Source organism: Dreissena polymorpha, chromosome 12 (genome assembly GCF_020536995.1).
Source record: "Dreissena polymorpha isolate Duluth1 chromosome 12, UMN_Dpol_1.0, whole genome shotgun sequence".
NCBI classification, from domain to species: domain Eukaryota; kingdom Metazoa; phylum Mollusca; class Bivalvia; order Myida; family Dreissenidae; genus Dreissena; species Dreissena polymorpha.
Window position 1 is genome coordinate 67,598,402 of NC_068366.1, and position 16,880 is coordinate 67,615,281.

Sequence of the window (16,880 nt, forward strand, 5' to 3'; positions counted from 1 at the left end):
AATGACAGAAATATTTAAAATCCCTTTGTTTCATATCTATCGTTGTAATTGTTGCAAAAATGATCGAAAATTGCAAAAATCGACCTTGAATACCATAAAATAAGATAAGTGTCGGCACCAAAAATTACAATCGGTCGAGTTATTGGAAACAAACAAATTTACGCCTTACCATTTGCAGGGGGAGGGGCCTGCGTATACGGGAGCTTACCGCGTTTAAGTGAGAAAGTTGGAACAAAACTTCAAAGATGGCGTCGTTTTGGTGTTTTTCGTGAAGGAGTTGCGGATATTTTCACCCGGTAAGCCAGTTTATATTTATATTTCTTTTAAATGAATAAGCCCTTTCGGCTCTTCGGTGTTTGTGCTCCCCTCGGTTTTTTGTTTCAATACCGTAGACGTCGGAATAAAGAAGTTATTGACGCAAAACCGTCGACAAATTTGTTAATTTCTTGACCTTCGAGATGTTGGATGTTCGAATATCATTTTCTCTCACAATAAACAGTATTTGTACATGTTTACAGTTAAATATAACATAAATCACGATTATTTTATTATCTCGACGCGTTTTTATGTCTATTAAATCATTTAATGCCGAATTATAACGCGTTAACTCACTTTTTTGAATGAACTAAGCGGTCTTATAAAATATTATAATGAAATTTTGTTATAATTCTGTGAACACAGCAGTGGCTTAAATACGCACAGGATCAAACCTATATACCATCATTTTTATATCCCTTGTAAAACAGAAAAACCTTTCCCAGGCAGCTGTTAGAAAGCGGCCACATACACAAGATGTAAATAGTTATGTAAATTCATACAGGTATCGGTTGTTAAGTAAAAGAACCGGATAACAATTAAATCATGTGTAAATATGATTACAAGCCATCACATTGAAATATGATCCCGAAAGCTTAGTTTCGTCCATCTTAGGTATACGTCTGACTTGTGGTGAACCATCTATTAAGGACTGGGTTGGTTTATTATCGGTTTATATTTCAGTTGTAATAATAAACACATGTTTGCAAACTTCCATTAATTTAATTGAAAGAAAAGGACAATACATTTGAAAACAGACAATAATGTACGTGAATACCACATGATCAAGTGTTTTCAGAACAAAATGCACGTTAACGAATAGTGTTATTGAAACCACGCTGAGTGAAAGTATTGCAACTAGACTGAGTAACCAGAAACTACAGTATTCCGCGAGTTGCAAGAATGAAATTTAATTTTACATATCAAACAATTACTGTATACATGCCAATTGCATATTGTAGTTCAGGCTTTTAATTGTATGTGAATGTATGCCGCGGTTATTGAACAAACCGTACATCCAAATTATATTCATTTAAAATTTAAATGACATTTATGATTTGTTTCAAACGTCGCTTAACGTCTTAAAGAATGTAACAGAGTCATTTAAATCAAGCAACAATTATGTGTATTTTAACGCGATTTATTATATGTGTGCAACTGCTTTGTATAAATAAAATTCAACAATACAAAAGTATTCCTCAATGATTATATAATAGACGTTTAAGGTACATGTATATGCATTGGTGTGTAATAATATGTTTCATGACAAGTTATCGCTATATAATGTTTATAAATGGTATCATTTTGTATCTTAATATATACTTTTAATTCGACTTCGAAAACAATATGACCAAACAATTAAATTTCACATATGTGCGTCTTTATGTGTGAAAAAGGGCATAGCATAGTCCAAAAATAATGGATACTCATGCAATTGGTTTCGAGTTTTCAACGTAACAATGCAGTTTGTCATAATGTAGGGTATCAAATATTTTGTTTTGTGCGGTAATAAATATTTGCTAATGATTCCAAATCAAACACAACCAACATGCAAAACATTGGCGTATATGATGTTACAAGCAAACATTAAATATTGAAACAATTCATACATTTAATTTACAAACTAAAATAGGGTATAAACTATTTTCAGGAAATACGTTCGTGCAGCTTTTGATATGAAAAAATTGTTACAAAGTTACGTAAAAGCTAGTCATGTTGATACTACATAAAAAGATATAATATAATTGGGAACAGAAATTAAACAACCACAGTATGCTGATAACATGAAAATATTTAAATTTTAAATGACTTTTCCAAACAATAATCTTTCCTTTTTAAATAGCAAGTGTTGCGCATGTCAGCATGAAAGTGTTAACAATAACTGAATCAATAATTCATTGCATCTGAAACTTTGCCCGTAAACAATTCATATAAATCTTCTTTTTTGAGATTCTCTATACCTGAGATTCAAACGATTATAAGTGAGCGTTGAAATGGTTTAATGAAACCTAACCAGATTATCGAGGTCTATGTGCACCAACGCTTTATCCATGAGTATCACAACCTGAGTTCATGTCATTCAATTCTTCTTTTGGAGGAATAACCTCTATATCCATGATCCGCTTAGTTCGATTTTTGAAACATGTAGACATTACGCCAACGACGGTCGCCAAAATTATACAAATCCCTGAAACAAGTAAATATGTCAAACAACATATCTGTATATATTATTTTAATAAAAAACAACAATCATATGTCGACTTTTGAGATACAACCAGGTTATCATTAAACATCTGAAATACTCTATTTTTACAGTTTAGTCAATCAGTGTTAAAGAAATTTGTGAACAGATGTTAACCAATTGTAAGTATATTTGTTTTAAATATGACAAAACGCATTAAGGGGTGGTGCGGCAGTTTATTTAACCGAGAATATATTTATAGCAACACCGTTGATGATATTATCACAACTCAATATATTTGTTATCAGTATCATCAGAAGTGACCGAGTTGGTCCATAATTCAATTGTCAGTGGTTCGATCCCAGGTGGGGTTAACTTTTTTTTACTTCTTTTTTTAACTTCTTTCATTTCATTCTTGTTTTATACTGGAGCTCTTTAGTCCTGTTGGTTACATTTATCAATGTAAAGCATTTAATAACAAACTACAAAACATGCCGAAATCTGTGAACAAGTGCATGTAAGCTATTAATGATTAAGGTCGAGTTTGACACTGTATGGTATTATGTTTGAGATTAAAATTTGTTTTTTATTCATGTGTTTTAGTAAGTTTCAGTTTTATTGAAAAAAGTACATGTTATATAATGGCGAATAAAATCAAAACAAGGCCGGTGACCCTATGTTTTTATTTTCATGGTTCATATATTATGTGAATATATATCTTATATATAAATCTTGGACAAAATCTATTAGATGGAAAAAAAATCAGCAAAACTGCCGCAACACCCCTTAAATGTTTAACCTAAATATTAGGGATTGACCTAAAACTGGAAGTTGTAAAAGTAAATACTATATAAAATAACAAGATATTTTCCAAGACGCTTGACTATTCCGCTTACATATAGTATTATTAAGTACGTTTTCTGTTGTTATTAAGTATAGATAAACTAAACGACGAAAATATATAAATTAAAAAAAGAATTGTGACCATGTCAAGGAGTATTATTTACACATTTGTACGAATCAAATTAGCTGAATTTAATAAACATCGCCATTAAGGTATGCATATAATCTAGCTACAAAGAAAATTACAGCACTATATGTGGCCGGTGTATCCTGTTTTAATATATTGTATATATTCATATTATAAACGTATTTATTGTGTATTGAGAGTGGATTGAGTTTGGTTTATGTACTTTATTATATACTTTTTGCGTATAAATCGGGCATTAAATGGGCCGTCCAACAGATTTTGACATGTATTGAAGCTTGTCATTTAATGCTTTAAATGCTTTATATTGATAAATTTAAACATTTGAACTATAAATCTCCAGTAAAAAACAAACAAGAATACAGTTTAAAAAAAAGGAAAAAAGTAACCCTCAACAGGGCTCGAACCACTGACCCCTGGATTCCTGGAGTCCTGGAGTAAAAAGCCTCCTGCATTGACCACTCGACCATCCACGCTCATATACATAGCAGATGTATTGTTAAGCTATATAAGCAATCCTCGTAGTTTCCCAAAATATCGAATCGCGTCGTTACGACGCTTTATCTGTTGGACGGCCCCTTAAAGATGTAACATTGCATAATAAAAAGTAGCTTAGCTGACTTGTATTCGGTATAGCAATTAAGTAGTTTTCAATATGTTAGTTGTATAATGTTGAACTATTGTAACTGTAGAGTAAACTTTAATTGGCTGTTCATAAATGATTTGATTCATTAAATCGTATCCGAGCGAACCAACATCTTTGGCAAATGTCATTCGAAGCATTTGATTTGGACTATTACCATATGTACATAATACTTCATCATATATCACTATTACTTTTAGAACATGAAATCCATTGCTTTCGCACAAACGGCAATACAGTCCTCCGATTTTGATAACAGTTATTGAGCACCAATCATTCTTCTACTTCTAGTTACAGTGATTTTGACCAAACTGTCCCCAAAATCATAACTTTGGTATGCTTGCTACCTACAAATACAATCACCACACAATAACTTCATCCAAAGTCATGTCATTGTTCTATATTTATTGAAATGTTTCCCACTTTACCTTAAAACAAATGCTAAAAAAGGTCTGAATGTGAGCATGCACAAACCTTCACAAAACACAAAAAAAATGCCAGTATCAAATCTAAATTTTTTGAGTGGACACTCTTCTTTTATAGAGTAACAATGACCTTGACCTAACTGGCCCCAAATGCAACCGGTCGCTAGATAAGCATATAATCTACCTACAAACAAAATTGCATCACAATATCTCTATCCTTACAGAAGTTTTGAACGCAAACTGTGTGCATATCTTTCGCAACATACCTTCACCAAGATTGCCCCAAATGCAACCCCCTGTTTTGTCTCCATGTAAGTAAGAGTCAGGAGTTTTAAGGGGGCTTAATTCTGCCTTATTGCAGGTCAGAGTTTGTCATTGTAGTACGACCTTACATGATGGTCACCATATCATGTGCAAATTTTCAATTGAATAGTTGTAGTAGTAAACAAGAATATCAGTGAAACTGATGGATGCTCCCCGATGATGCGCTATGTCAATCTATGTGTTCATAACCACCTAAAAAATATATTATTAGCCTCGGTGACCTTGACCTTGACCCCAGTGACATCCATGCAAGGTACCTACATGGCAAATATGAAAGAGATCGTTAAAGAATTGAAAGTGCTATGAGAAACTGTAACAAAAGTGTGACAGAGAAATCTAGTAAAAGCCTCGGTGACACTGACCTTGACCCCAGTGACCTCAAACCTCATCAAAAGGTAGATGTCCATGCAAGATACCTACATGGCAAATATGAAAGAGATCGGTGGAAATTGAAGGTGCTATGAGAAACTGTAACAAAAGTGTGACGGAAAAGATCTTTTATTAGCCTCGGTGACATTGACCTTGACCCCAGTGACCTCAAACCTCACCAAAGTACGAAGTCCATGCGAGGTACCTACATGGCAAATATGAAAGAGATCGTTAAAGAATTGAAAGTGCTATGAGAAACTGTAACAAAAGTGTGACAGAGAAATCTAGTATAAGCCTCGGTGACATTGACCTTGACCCCAGTGACCTCAAACCTCATCAAAAGGTAGATGTCCATGCAAGGTACCAACATGGCAAATATGAAAGAGATCGGTGGAAATTGAAGGTGCTATGAGAAACTGTAACAAAAGTGTGACGGAAAAGATCTTTTATTAGCCTCGGTGACATTGACCTTGACCCCAGTGACCTCAAACCTAATCAAAAGTTAGAAGTCCATGCAAGGTACCTACATGGCAAATATGAAAGAAATCGGTAAAGAATTAAAGGCGCTATGAGAAACTGTAACAAAAGTGTGACGGAAAAAACTATTATTAGCCTTGGTGACATTGACCTTGACCCCAGTGACCTCAAACCTCATCAAAAGGTAGAGGTCCATGCAAGGTACCTACATTCCAAATATGAAAGAGATCGGTAAAGAATTGAAGGTGCTATGAGAAACTGTAACAAAAGTGTGACGGAAAAAAATATATCATTAGCCTCGGTGACCTTGACCCCAGTGATCTCAAACGTCATCACAAGTTAGAGGTCCATACAAGGTACCTACATGACAAATATGAAAGAGATCGGTAAATAATTGAAGGTGCTATGAGAAACTGTAACAACAGTGTGACGGAAAAAATATAGTGTTAGCCTCGGTGACCTTGACCTTGACCCCAGTGACCTCAATCCTCATCAAAAGGGAGAGGTCCATGCAAGGTATCTACATGGCAAATCTGAAAGAGATCGGTAAAGAATTGAAGGTGCTATGTGAAACTTAAAAAAGTGTGACGGAAGGAAGGAAGTAAGGAACTACAAACTGACAACTATATGCTCCACCGAAAATATTTCGGGGAGCATAAAAAGATATGTACTTTAAGAGCACAAATCTTATCCTACAATTAATTTTACACGCAAACCTTAAACGGACATTATATCAGTACAAACGTTTGTATCATCCTGCTTAAAAGATGGTCACACGGACATTATATCAGTACAAACGTTTGTATCATCCTGCTTAAAAGATGGTCACACGGACATTATATCAGTACAAACGTTTGTATCATCCTGCTTAAAAGATGGTCACAGTTACATGTCTTGGTAAAAGAATTTTCATAAAAACCATTTACACATATAAAACGTTATATTATAATGTATGCAGTGGGTAAATAAATAATGAGTAGTTCCATGCAAACGTATGTCGAAATCCTTTAAGTGATCAAGAGCATAATTGTACTAAATTACAGATCAGAGTAATGGAGCTAGGTCAGTGACAGCAAACAATCATTCCAAACACATGTGTTATGTTTAATTAAAATTGTACACCTATAATCAAAACAGTGATATGAAGGTTGTTTGCACGTTTACATTACCGATTTTCTATGTACAAAAAGTGGGCATAATCTGCTTAATTGCTTGACAGAATTACGGAGCTTGGTCTGCCTATGATACCGAACACGTATGTGTAGTTATAATTAGACAAGTTAGACAAACAGTAATAAGGAGATGTCGTACGTTTTTCTTAACAATAGTATAACGCCGACGCCGACATTTTGGTGAGTAGAATAGCTCGGACTATTCTGTGAATAGTCAAGCTTAAAACAAAAGTTTGACAAACCTGCTGATAAAACAGACAGGTCATACGAGCCACCAGCATCCACAACAACGCCTGAAAATGAGATTATTTTTCTAATTATTTTGTTCTTATTAGTATTTATTGAAATCTGGTGACGCGAAGTTTCATTATTGCAGTCTCCGCTATAAACCTGTTGAAGACAAATATTTAGAAATGCATATGTGCATATCTTAATAAACCATATATCTTTTTTACACTTAAGCTGGCCATAGTTGCACTAAATGTTTTAAATCACTTTACTAATTAGTTTAAGCATTACACAAACTAAATTTCAATACAATGTACATGAAAAAGTTATTTTTACATCAAAATCTCCCCCAAAAAATGTGTTTATCCAATTTTTAAGATTTGTATTTATGTTTTGCAAAGATAGAAACCAACCAATATAGTGTTTCATAATAACCTTATTATGAAAAGTGCTATACAATAAACGTTTGCAATATTCTAATTTGTATAATCACACATGGTGAGCATTAGATTACTTAAAATACTTAAACAACAATCTCAATATTAGAAATAAGTAATTATGATATCTGATCATATCTCCATTATAGCGGGATCATATGGTGCTTCAATTCAGTGGAATTGTTCACTTTTTAATAAAAACAACAAACTTAGCACATTTGTAAATTAAAGTATTTTATTCATTTTTAGCTATCGACTCATCTTCAATTTTCAAGATGGCCGCCATTTTCAAGATGGCCGCCAAGATGGCCGCCAAACTTTAGGAAATTACATGTTACTGCCATATCTGATTAAAATATTCTGTTTTTGGCATTGATATTAGCTGTTTAATGTTATAAATTAATTAAAATATGTTTCTACATGAAAAAAAAAGAATTAAATATTGCATATAAGTCAAAATGGCTTATAAAATGGCCGCCTAAAGTACAAAAAATAGGATTTTCCACCTCAAATCTATAATTTCACAACTCATTGAATGTATGTATATATATATATATATATTAACATGCAATTGGTTGAGAAAAAATAGGCATTTTGTAACTTAAATAATTCAACATTTTCACATACTTAATCTCATTTTGCTTTCACTAATATAACCTGCTTCTGTATATATTATTTTAGAAAAACAAGTGATGGTCAAAATTTAATTGTGGATGCTCACTTCAATTTTACTTCAACATATATTCATACATGTATAGTATTCTAATATAAGTAGTATTTGATTATCATCTGTGACTGTTCAATTCTTTTAGATGCTCTAACCTCCAAGAATTCCCAGCGTAAAAATTGTGCAGTAGATACTGGGCGAAACGCCGTTGCTAGGAAACCAGCTAACACTAAAGCTGCTCTGCAACTGTATCGGTCAAGAACTGCAGAGGAGATGGGCGCTGCAAATGAAAAAATCATTTTTAATGTATACATATTTTTATTTGACCACCAACACGCCATTACTAAAGAACGACACATATACGATACACATCATAAGTGTCGCATCAAGAAACCCGCAAACACGCCAAAGACGATATGACACATAGCCATATTTAAAAAGTATGCTATAAAATAGATTTCTCATTTTAAAGAAAATGTTTTGGTTGTTATTTGTGTCGAGTTATTAATGACATTACCCATACTGTCGTGAATTATAGAGGTAAGGCATTTACAAAATAATTAAATGAAATGTTTTCAATTTACTATTATGCATTCAAAGTATTGGTGCTGGCTTGCTAGATTACAAGGGGTCGTACTCACCCAAAATATATAAGACTTAGGTATAAAGATAAAGAGTCTTTAATACTAAATCTTAAAATTGGAATATTCAAGAATCGTTTTAATTTTTAATAAAACTTGACATTTATCACTTCTAGCTAAATCATTGTTCGTGCTGCAGAACATTTCTTCAATCTTCACATCAGTGGTAGCTTGTTAAAAAATGTTTACGCATTTTTTTTCTTGATTCTTAAACTATTCATTAATTTTAAGTCTAAGAATGGGCTGTTGTTTACGGAACCAAGAATACTTACTGCAACAACTTATACCAGTAACAGACAAGTGCTCTACGTAATTAAGATGTAATGGAAAAATGGCCGTCGAAATGATTTAATGACCAAAACAAGTATTGTGACCAGGCATTGGATCTACCCGTGATCCTCGGATTAACAGTCCAGCGTTCTACCAACTTAGCTAGCCGACCTGGCTTATCTTTTTCAATCAGATTCGACAGGATAACGATTCGATCATTAAATATAGTAAATTTTATTTTAAAAAACACAAACTGTTAAAACGTTTTTTACAAATAATAGGCGCACGTGCGTAAAACGTCATTATAAATACTTAAAGGCCATGAAACATTTCAGCCAAAAATGCTGAGTCGTACCGATCAGATTTAATTATTTCTTTGAAAATGGAGACGTAGATCTATGTAGGATAAACATAAGACATGTTACATCCCTTTTCTATTCTAATACATCCGGCTCGGTACTATAACAGGCTCATATCAAAGTAGAGGTGTAAGAAAAATATGCTTAGTGACTATTCTTATATATTACACAACTATATGGTAGTAACCCTGGGTTTTTTTATCTGACTTTGGGGAAAGGGCCTTTGAGGGGAAAAAATCGCGCGAAAGCCGGATTTGGGGGAAAATAAGGTGCCTTAAATAATCAATTAAACATATTTTACTGTTTTAAAAAAAAATAAAAAAAAATTAATAATAAAATAAAATAAAATAAATCGCACACCACGTCACTGTTTATTTAAATGTTTCTGGTACTAAACATGTTTCGGTCGTAGCCTTCATCAGTAGTACATTAATATAAACTGTTTTGAAAACAAATTCAATGAAACGGATAATTTAATTATGCAATATTGTTGTATTTTCTGCACTGGATCAGGTTAACTTATGTAATTAAAGGTTCCAAAAAATATAATTTTTTTAGATATCATTGTTTGGGTAAGATCTATGTAAGAGGGGAAAAATACGTCTAGGTGAAAGGGCCGATATTCGGCGGGTCGCAAAGAAGGAAAAAAACCTGTAACCTGTTATTATTTATATCTCCATACATTATATCAAGGTCTCGTTTGTATAACGCCAGTTCATAATAAAACTGGCTAAGTATTATGGAGTTTAATGACAAAATTAAACTCACTGAAAAATCTGGTAGTGGTACCAGCATAAAACAATAAAAAGTGAATAAAAGAACAATGCGTACCTCCGAGAGAGGCGAGCCCTGTATGTAGAGTCCCTGCCCATGACGTGAGCCCAACACTTTCCCCGTGGAGCTCCAGTAAAGTCGCGTGGATAATGCCGACGCCGTTCATGCAGGACCCGATAAGCATGAAGCTTCCAAAGCTAGCGAATAGTACAGCCCAGGACCAACCTCTGTCCATGTCGTTAAACTGCACATCCTCTTTATTGATAACGTACTTGTCAAGTCCATTTTCCGACTTGAGAGGAGTTTCGTGTGAACAAACCACTGGCGGTTCAGTGCCATTTAATATGCGTTCATTTAAATCTGGCGAAGGTTCAAATGACTGGACAACTTCTGATTCTTGCTCGTTTTGACCTTCTTTTACCGTCATATTGCAGGCTATTTTCCTTTAGCCTGTATTATATTATCCTTGTCATGATCGCTATAATCCGCTGCATAATTTATATTTCCGTAATTGCACATCATTCCCCGACAATATTCATATTCATATTTTTTACTAAGGTATTTAGAAATTATTTCGTCAATAACATACGCAAGAGCTGGGCCGGACTTATATAATATGTCCGCTAGGGCCGATTAAAGACCTCCGGGTCAGCTCTTTCGTATGTTATCTTTCGTATTAAATAAAAAATATATCATCCTATTAATTGTTCCTTCACTTACATTCATTACAGAACCACCTTTCCGTACTTGTATGTTCATTCAATTGATTGCGCGTTTTATGACGTATCTCATCTGACGTAATTTATGTGACGAAACACACCAGTTTCAGCTCTGGATTTTCATGACAATTATTGAAATGTATGTTTATTTTACAGTAAATTAAAATATTAAAAAATTCGAAAAAAATATCTCGGATTATGTATTTGTTATTTATAAATGGAAACGTCAATAGAAATATAATATATCTCTCCGACCATTGATTCGATTTCGTTAATCGTGTCTTTGGTCTCAACGGTTTACATTCGATACAAACATTTCTAAAATAGTGTCGTTTTAATTATATTAAGATTAATGGATGGAAGATCAGAAAATGAAACTGTAGAAATGATAATTAATCTAATCTACAGTTTCATTTGTTATCGGTATTTTACTAATTCCTATTGTGTGCTACGTTTAATAAGATTTATTATTATGTTACATTTTCCGTTGAATTTTGGCCTCATTTTATTTCTCACCGTTGAATAAGGCTGACGGGACCGTCATTTCATAAAATATCATATTGTTCGGTTGCTTCGCAGCCTTTTCTTTAAAGGAAAATCGGCCTGGGGCAGATATGATCATATTGACCCAGCGAATACAAATATCGGCCAGTTCGTGTCCGTCAATTAATGACTTTTTATAGCAACGATATGCCATATAAACTTTGTATCAAATGAAAATTTCCACAAAATCTGTCAGAGTTTAACGTCGCCATCTTCCCCAAAGTTAATATATGACGTCATTTCCATGTTGTGAAATCGCACGAATTGACGAGATAAAAAACTAAACTTCACGCCATGGAACTTTCGGTCCGCCCCATATAAGAGCCAAAAACTAGCATTTGTTACGTATTTGTTACTCATTATAGTAGCCCAACATTCGTAATATTAAAATTAAAAATACTTATCGCAGTGCGTGTGACCTGATTAGTGGTTCGGTTGCACAAAGATGAGCTTATACACTAGCGTCTCGTATTGTTTTGCATTTTTTTTAAGCTGCAAACTCAACGCCGCCAATTAGTTTAAAACAAAAAATATGTTTTAAAGGAAAGTCGACTTGTTCCATTCGTTAATCGTTCAATTTTTGCGTTTTTATATCTCAAATGCTGGCCAGTGCATTAATTTCGTTTTTTCGGCTATTAGATTAATTACCATTGAGTTGTGTAAACTAAAATGTTATTAAAATCTTTAAACGACGTGCCTTTTTATTCACAATTATGTTACATTATGAATCTCATGATAAATAATTATGACATTAACTCATAGTTTGTACAGATGTTTAGAAAGATTCAACTCCGTTGTTTCCTTAATCACTTCCCGGTGATTAGGTTTTGAAGAAACCAATAGTCAATGTATTCACTTTTAATATTAATTCATTTAAGCTGTGTGTCTCATATACAGGGCAGTGTGTTGTCATTGAACGGAAACCGCTGATAAAACAGCTGTTTTAACTACTTTGTAAAACATTGAATAGTGTGTATACAGTCAAGTTACCATTACCGGATCATTATCCATAGCCATAGCGGATCACTTTGATGTTCAAGACTGCGTATCGCCATGAATAGTAAACATTTAAGATGATATTTTGCACACAGCATCTTCAATGCCTTATTTAAAACGCATTGATTGAGTCGTAATCGGAGCTACTCTTTGTCAAACATTTCGGTATGTTTTGCTAACATGTAAATACGACGTTGTTGACTTGGTCTCGTTTCCAAATATAGGTTGAACATTTATCGCGGCCACATGCTATAACTCTATTGGAAAGTAAGAAGTTTAAACATCAATTTAAAGGCCATTTAGTAGTCTTTCTGCCTGAAAAGATTAATTTCAGTTTTGATTTGTGTTTAAGAGTTTGCAACACTTTAAATAAAATGAAGAATTATGGTAATAACGGATCAAGCGTGATAATATGCGTATTGATAATATATATGATATTAAAATAAATGCAAATCTTCTCGATTCTTACAATAAACGATCTCAATCTTAATGTTTTATTCATGTTCCATATTCAATATCGATGATTAGATATGATTCAAACAATTAACATGGTGTATAATATGCCCATATCTTTTCGATCTTTTTAGGATTTTCAACAGATAATTCACACATGAACACCATGCGTAAAGTGTGGATACAATATCATATATATAAAACAATTAATAACACAAAATGAATATTATTTATAACTGGCAGTGTAACGTGGTCATTGTAAACAACACATTGCATGTTTCGACAGTACTAATAGCGTGTTAGATGCCCACTAAGTGGTTTCAGTCACGTGATCCGTTCTACCTACAACTGATCCGTTGGTGCATGAATTCTGCGGCGAAAAAACCCATTTTGCCGGCGTTTAAAAATAAGACAATGTCCTGCATCAGTAAGCAAACGTAATATTTAATCAAACTGGCGTAAAGGGAAAGGGCCACAACCTGTTTTTTTGGGGGGAAAAAGCCACCATTTTCTGGCTTTGGGGAATGAAAAATACTGAGGTAGAATGGAAGTTTAGAAAAAAATGCATGGTTTAAAAAAAAATCTGTAGAGGAAATGGCCTTTTTGGTTAAGGGGAATAAAAAGAAGCCCCTTGCGAAGAAGAGTTTTTGGCCCTGACTGCTTTTTATCAGAACAACTTAATTACGCTACTGATCCGGTAATGGTAACTTGACTGTACTACGTAGCTAAATATATGAATTTATCTACTAGCATGAAATATCAATATCGTGTGATACTACTGAGGTTATAAAGTATACGTTCATGTTCAGGTTTAACTGTGTGTATTCATAAAATAGTCATCATAATCAATACGAGAGGACATAACAAGGAATCGCAAACGCTTATTTATAATTATATAACATTAAATCAAGCGTGACTTTTATTTGGATTTCTACTTTAGCGACACTCGCATGATAAAATAAAACCGTCCGCGCGATGTAACGGGAAGACGTTATACGCTAAAAATTGCCAACAGCTCGACCGGTTATTCAGTACAACTTTTGTATTGTTTCAGCAGGGGCGTAGCTGCTATAAGGCACAGCATGCCCGGACCTACACTTTTTTTGAAACATGAAAAAATAAAAATGCTTCAACTTCGAAAAACGCATTAAAATGTTGACCCTATGGAGGGTGAGCTTTTAGAAATCTGCATTTCATATCAACATAATCCTCAGACAATGGAGTGTTGTCGTGTTCAAGGGACATATCTTCCAATTATCAACTCTACTTCTGTCTATGTGTATAGATTCTAGCTCACTTCTTTTCACGTGACTTGCTGTAAAAGGTTTACATAGATCTACATGCAGATCTACATGCAGATCTACTTGTTTCTCTTTCAATACTACATTAAGTTGTAATCGATTATTGTTGGACTTTTAAGAAACATTCCGAATGATGTTTATGATCGCGGAAATTTAAAATGGAGAACTTGGCCCCGTATCCCGATCCATTGACTGTAGACATGCAGACAGTATTATTGGAAAGAAGAATCCCATTGGTTTGACTTGTGAATCAGTGGAGTGTTACACTTTTCAATGTTTCTCTTTTCCATATTGTTTTAAAATTTTGTTCTCTGGTATAAAGATAATACAGTAAAATTTAGTTCTCTGACATTGAGTTAAAGCAGTAAAATATCAAAGAAAAACAGGCCAAAGTCTTATATTTTCTTATCTTATTAGTAGTCTAGATATTCTTTAAATCACACCACAGGCGTTAGAGGATTAAAAAAATTTCAGGGGGAGGACTCCCGGACCCCCCGTTTTTATGTATCATATCTGGGCCTACAGCTCAAACAAGAGCACCGCCTTGCGGGTGCAGACCGCTCATCTATTTTTATTATTAAAGGTCAGGGACCTATCTCAATTTCAATCACAAATGAGGGAGGGGTGGAGTGGAGAGGGTGTATAGTGTGGGGGTGTGGTCATTTATTACATTATCTTCCAAAAATAAAAAAAAATAAAAAAAAATAATTAAAAAAAAATTTTTTTTTTTGGGGGGGGGATTCTTGACGGTATTCCAAAAATAAAATAATAGAAATAATATTTGTGTATTTTAACCGTTTAAAAAAAATATTTTTGTTGTTGGGGGGGGTTTGGGGGGGGGGGGGGGTGGGGCGGGGTATAGTGTGAGGGTGTGATGGTCATTTATTAGATGATCTTTAAAAAAAAAAAACTTTTTTTGGGGGGGATTCGGGGGGGGGGGGCATGGGGGATGGTTTGGGTTGAGTCTATTGTGGTATGTCAGGTAAGAGTTGTTTTGTCAAAGTATCAATCAAATCTAATCATAAATAAAGAAGTTATGGCAATTTTATAAAAATTTAATAATTTGACCTTGACAGTCAAGGTCATCCAAAGTTCGAGGTAAAATTCAACTTGCCAGGTACAGTACCCTCATGATAGCATGAAAGTATTTTAAGTTTGAAAGCAATAGCCTTGATACTTTAGAAGTAAAGTGGATCTAAACACAAAATTTAACCATATATTCAAAGTTACTAAGTCAAAAAGGGCCATAATTCTGTAAAAATGACAACCAGAGTTATGCAACTTGTCCTTTACTGTCCCCTTATGATAGTTTGTGAGTGTTCCAAGTATGAAACAATATCTATGATACGTTAGGGGTAAAGTAGACCAAAACACAAAACTTAACCAAATTTTCAATTTTCTAAGTATAAAGGGCCCATAATTCCGTAAATGCCAGTCAGAGTTACATAACTTTGCCTGCACAGTCCCCTTATGATAGTTAGTAAGTGTTGAAAGTATGAAAGCAATAGCTTTGATACTTTAGGAATAGTCTACCTAAACACAAAACTTAACAAAATTTTCAATTTTATAAGTATAAAAAGGGCACATAATTCTGTCAAAATGCCAGTCAGAGTTACATAACTTTGCCTGCACAGTCCCCTTATAATAGTAAGTAAGTGTTGCAAGTATGAAAGCAATAGCTTTGATACTTAAGGAATAAAATGGACCTAAACACAAAACTTAACCAAAATTTTCAATTTTCTAAGTATAAAAAGGGCACATTATTCTGTCAAAATTCACGCAAGAGCTATTTTACTTTGCCTGCCCAGTCCCCTCATGATAGTAAGTAAGTGTACCAAGTGTGAATGCAATAGCATTTATACTTTCTGAGAAAAGTGGACCTAAACGCAAAACTTAACCGGACGCCGACGCCGACGCAGACGCCGACGCCAAGGTGATGACAATAGCTCATAATTTTTTTTCAAAAAATAGATGAGCTAAAAATGCTAGCTACGCCCCTGAATTGCATTACTGTTATTCTAGTAGACACAAGCTAATAGCGATTTCCTTTAACTTCTTATTTCTTTCCAGTGCTTTACTACCATAATAATAGGCTGTAGTCCATTAATTCTTATGCTGCTCTGATTTAACTGCAATCAATGATGTTTATTTTATGATGTTTCACATTAAAGCAGTTAAATGATTATCGGAAATGTTTGCATAACATGTGTATGAAACCGGTGATCAATCAAATGTGTGAATGAAAACTGCCTCACCTGTTGTGTGTACAAGTTCGCATTTCCACTACATTGCACATGAATATATATGACGAAATAGAATGCAATCACAATTTACGCGCGTGTAGTAAATACATTGTTAATCATTTCAAAAGGCTACATTTAATGTTCATTTCCACCAGCCTGAACACATTGTGAAACACCATTAGTCAGCATGTATGTGTATTACAATAGTACTCGATCTTTACTGCACTATACAGTAATAAAGGTCTGGCATTAACCAAATGTACGGTAACACTGGTTTACATAATATTTTCCGCAGTACGTTGCGTTATAAATGGATCATTTTAAGGTTCATGGGGGGGATAAAATTAATTAAAA

At 33.9% G+C, this 16,880-nt stretch overlaps 2 protein-coding genes and 1 long non-coding RNA gene across 3 annotated transcripts in view; 1 reads left to right on the forward strand and 2 right to left on the reverse strand.

The window, feature by feature from the left end:
* LOC127854273 (T-complex protein 1 subunit beta-like) overlaps nucleotides 1-16,880 on the forward strand; it is a 461,928-nt gene that overhangs the window by 176,772 nt on the left and 268,276 nt on the right. The window lies entirely within an intron of this gene.
* LOC127854265 (uncharacterized) overlaps nucleotides 1-16,880 on the reverse strand; it is a 463,099-nt gene that overhangs the window by 165,970 nt on the left and 280,249 nt on the right. The gene's annotated exons all lie outside the window — the stretch shown is intronic.
* Nucleotides 1,914-7,304, reverse strand: LOC127854276 (uncharacterized). Its single transcript, XR_008037007.1, has 2 exons — nucleotides 7,138-7,304; nucleotides 1,914-2,503 (listed from the first exon to the last, which is right to left on the reverse strand). It is a non-coding gene; the product is annotated as an uncharacterized LOC127854276 (long non-coding RNA).